We start from the raw sequence: 4,512 nt of genomic DNA, 5'->3' as shown, positions 1-4,512 counted from the left end.
ACAATACCCCTTCCAAGCAGGAAGTAGTATGGAAAGAGAGTGATGCCCCTTTTCCTTTGGCAGCCATATTCTCTAAAAGAAAAAGGGGAGAATGAGAGAGTTAATTCTCAGATAGTTTGATAAGTCCGGGGTCCCCAAGGGGGAGAAAGGGGTACAGGGCTCTCAAGCAGGAGAAAGGGACAAATGTTTTTTCTACATTGCTTTGTCTTAGTCACATATTAGATGTTTTCTCTTAAACTCTGAGTTGTTATGACAACAATCTTTAAGACTAACTTTCTTCTTTTTTTTTCCATTTATTTTTATTAGTTGGAGGCTAATTACTTTACATCATTGCAGTAGTTTTTGTCATACATTGAAATGAATTAGCCATGGATTTACATGTATTCCCCATCCCGGTCCCCCCTCCCACCTCCCTCTCCACCAGATCCCTTTGGGTCTTCCCAGTGCACCAGGCCCGAGCACTTGTCTCATGCACCCTACCTGGGCTGGTGATCTGTTTCACCCTAGATAATATACATGTTTCGATGCTGTTCTCTTGAAACATCTCACCCTCGCCTTCTCCCAGAGTCCACAAGTCTGTTCTATACATCTGAGTCTCTTATTCTATTTTGCATATAGGGTTCTCGTTACCATCTTTCTAAAGTCCATATATATGTGTTAGTATACTGTAATGGTCTTTATCTTTCTGGCTTACTTCGCTCTGTATAATGGGCTCCAGTTTCATCCATCTCATTAGAACTGATTCAAATGAATTCTTTTTAATGGCTGAGTAATATTCCATGGTGTATATGTACCACAGCTTCCTCATCCATTCGTCTGCTGATTGGCATCTAGGTTGCTTCCATGTCCTGGCTATTATAAACAGTGCTGCGATGAACATTGGGGTGCACGTGTCTCTTTCATATCTGGTTTCCTCGGTGTGTATGCCCAGAAGTGGGATTGCTGGGTCATATGGCAGTTCTATTTCCAGCTTTTTAAGAAATCTCCACACTGTTTTCCATAGTGGCTGTACTAATTTGCATTCCCACCAACAGTGTAAGAGAGTTCCCTTTTCTCCACACCCTCTCCAGCATTTATTGCTTGTAGACTTTTGGATAGCAGCCATCCTGACTGGCGTGTAATGGTACCTCATTGTGGTTTTGATTTGCATTTCTCTGATAATGAGTGATGCTGAGCATCTTTTCATGTGTTTTTTTGCCATCTGTATGTCTTCCTTGGAGAAATGTCTGTTGAGTTCTTTGGCCCATTTTTTGATTGGGTCATTTATTTTTCTGGAGTTGAGCTGGAGGAGTTGCTTGTATATTTTTGAGATTAATCCTTTGTCTGTTGCTTCATTTGCTATTATTTTCTCCCAATCTGAGGGCTGTCTTTTCACCTTGCTTATAGTTTCCTTTGTTGTGCAAAAGCTTTTAAGTTTCATTAGGTCCCATTTGTTTATTTTTGCTTTTATTTCTGAAATTCTGGGATGTGGGTCATAGAGGATCCTGCTGTGATTTATGTCGGAGAGTGTTTTGCTTATGTTCTCCTCTAGGAGTTTTATAGTTTCTGGTCTTACATTTAGATCTTTAATCCATTTTGAGTTTATTTTTGTGTATGGTGTTAGAAAGTGTTCTAGTTTCATTCTTTTACAGGTGATTGACCAGTTTTCCCAGCACCACTTGTTAAAGAGGTTGTCTTTTTTCCATTGTATATCCTTGCCTCCTTTGTCAAAGATAAGGTGACCATAGGTTCGTGGACTTATCTCTGGGCTTTCTATTCTGTTCCATTGATCTATATTTCTGTCTTTGTGCCAGTACCATACTGTCTTGATGACTGTGGCTTTGTAGTATAGTCTGAAGTCAGGCAGGTTGATTCCTACCAGTTCCATTCTTCTTTCTCAAGGTTACTTTGGCTATTCGAGGTTTTTTGTATTTCCATACAAATTGTGAAATCATTCTGTGAAGAATACCGTTGGTAGCTTGATAGGGATTGCATTGAATCTATAGATTGCTTTGGGTAGTATAGCCATTTTGACAATATTGATTCTTCCAATCCATGAACACGGTATATTTCTCCATCTGTTTGTGTCCTCTTTGATTTCTTTCATCAGTGTTTTATAGTTTTCTATGTATAGGTCTTTTGTTTCTTTAGTTAGATATACTCCTAAGTATTTTATTCTTTTTGTTGCAATGGTGAATGGTATTGTTTCCTTAATTTCTCTTTCTGTTTTCTCATTGTTAGTGTATAGGAATGCAAGAGATTTCTGTGTGTTAATTTTATATCCTGCAACTTTACTGTATTCGTTGATTAGCTCTAGTAATTTTCTGGTAGAGTCTTTAGGGTTTTCTATGTAGAGGATGATGTCATCTGCAAACAGAGAGAGTTTTACTTCTTCTTTTCCTATGTGGATTCCTTTTACTTCTTTTTCTGCCCTGATTGCTGTGGCCAACACTTCCAAAACTATGTTGAATAGTAGTGGTGAGAGTGGGCACCCTTGTCTTGTTCCTGATTTCAGGGGAAATGCTTTCAATTTTTCACCATTGAGGGTGATGCTTGCTGTGGGTTTGTCATATATAGCTTTTATTATGTTGAGGTATATTCCTTCTATTCCTGCTTTCTGGAGAGTTTTAATCATAAATGGATGTTGAATTTTGTCAAAGGCTTTTTCTGCATCTATTGAGATAATCATATGGTTTTTATCTTTCAATTTGTTAATGTGGTGTATTACATTGATTGATTTGCAGATATTAAAGAATCCTTGCATTCCTGGGATAAAGCCCACTTGGTCATTGTGTATGATTTTTTTAATATGTTGTTGGATTCTGTTTGCTAGAATTTTGTTAAGGATTTTTGCATCTATGTTCATCAGTGATATTGGCCTGTAGTTTTCTTTTTTTGTGGCATCTTTGTCAGGTTTTGGTATTAGGGTGATGGTGGCCTCATAGAATGAGTTTGGAAGTTTACCTTCTTCTGCAATTTTCTGGAAGAGTTTGAGTAAGATAGGTGTTAGCTCTTCTCTAAATTTTTGGTAGAATTCAGCTGTGAAGCCATCTGGTCCTGGGCTTTTGTTTGCTGGAAGATTTCTGATTACAGTTTCGATTTCCTTGCTTGTGATGGGTTTGTTAAGATCTTCTATTTCTCCCTGGTTCAGTTTTGGAAAGTTATACTTTTCTAAGAATTTGTCCATTTCTTCCAAGTAAGACTAACTTTCTTTAAGCCCAGAGCTAATGATTACACAACAAAACAACTCATCTTGCTCAAGGGTATGTTTTTCCTTAAGCTCTGTACTAATGATTATATAACAACAATGTATCTTGCTTGAGGACATGTTTCTCCTTCTTAACAAGAACCTTCTGACTAATCCTGTTATCTTAAGATGTATGTTGTGGGAGTGGGTCTGGTAAGACCTTTCTATTGTTAGTTCTAATCTTGTTAATTTAAGATGTATGTTGTGGGAGTGGGTCTGGTAAAAGTATTTAAGGCCTTGATAGGACTAGAGAGTGGGGCACTCTGACCCCTTTCTGATATCTATGTCAGAAACTTTTTCTGTCCTTTTTCACATAGTAAAACTTCTGCCACACAAAACTCTGAATGATCGAGCCTGATTCCTGATCCCATAGCTGGAATCTTCTTTGAAGCTCATGAATCCAACATCGTTCATTGTGAGCTATCAGCAGTAGATACTGATATCAAAGGAAACCTTAGTGGAGCAGCACCACCTAGGTTGAATTCCTTGAACTGCAACAGAAAGCATTTGGGAAGAGGTGCTGCCATGACATTCACTGAAGTGAACATTCACCCACAAACACCTAATTGTGTGAAAGGAAAGGAAGAAAAAGAGAACTATTGGGGCACAGGAAGGAAGTTGGGCAAGTATATGCCAATAGGAACGTGTACAGTCTCACATAACTCGAAAACCTGGTGGAGCAGAGCCAATGCTGAAGGATGCTTGAACTACAGCAGAAAGCCCTGAGAAAGATGTGTTCTTAGAGCATTCAAAGATTTCGACAGTCATCCAAGCACAGCCACATTTGTTAAGGGAAAGAAGAGAATGGAGATCTTGGGGTACAGGACAGAGGTGGCATAGTACTTGTCTATGGGAATATTTAAAACTTGCAGTACTTGAGAATTTAGTGGAGCAGTGCCATCTCCCAGTGAATTCCTTGAAACTCAGCAGAAATCCCTTGGAAAGATGTGTTTCCAAGTCATTCAACGTGGGGACAATCACCCATCCATAGTCTGATTTGATATGAACAAGTTAAAATAGATAAGAGAGAGTTCGGTGCACAGGAAGTGGGGGTAGTCGATGTCAATGGGAGGGTGTAGAGCATCCCATAACTCGAAAACGTAATGGAGGAGCGCCACCTCCTGGTGGATCTCTGGAACTACATAAGAAAGCTGTTCCGCTGTTTATTTTACCTAGCATTTCAGCCACAATTTAGTCATCCAGTATGGACAGTTTGATAAGAGAAAGTGAAGAAAGAGAAGGTAGGTCTTGAGCACAAGCAGGGAATGGGAGGACAAGCTGTCAAT

Source organism: Odocoileus virginianus, unplaced genomic scaffold, assembly GCF_023699985.2.
Source record: "Odocoileus virginianus isolate 20LAN1187 ecotype Illinois unplaced genomic scaffold, Ovbor_1.2 Unplaced_Contig_1, whole genome shotgun sequence".
NCBI classification, from domain to species: Eukaryota; Metazoa; Chordata; class Mammalia; order Artiodactyla; family Cervidae; genus Odocoileus; species Odocoileus virginianus.
This window is presented reverse-complemented; position numbering follows the sequence as displayed.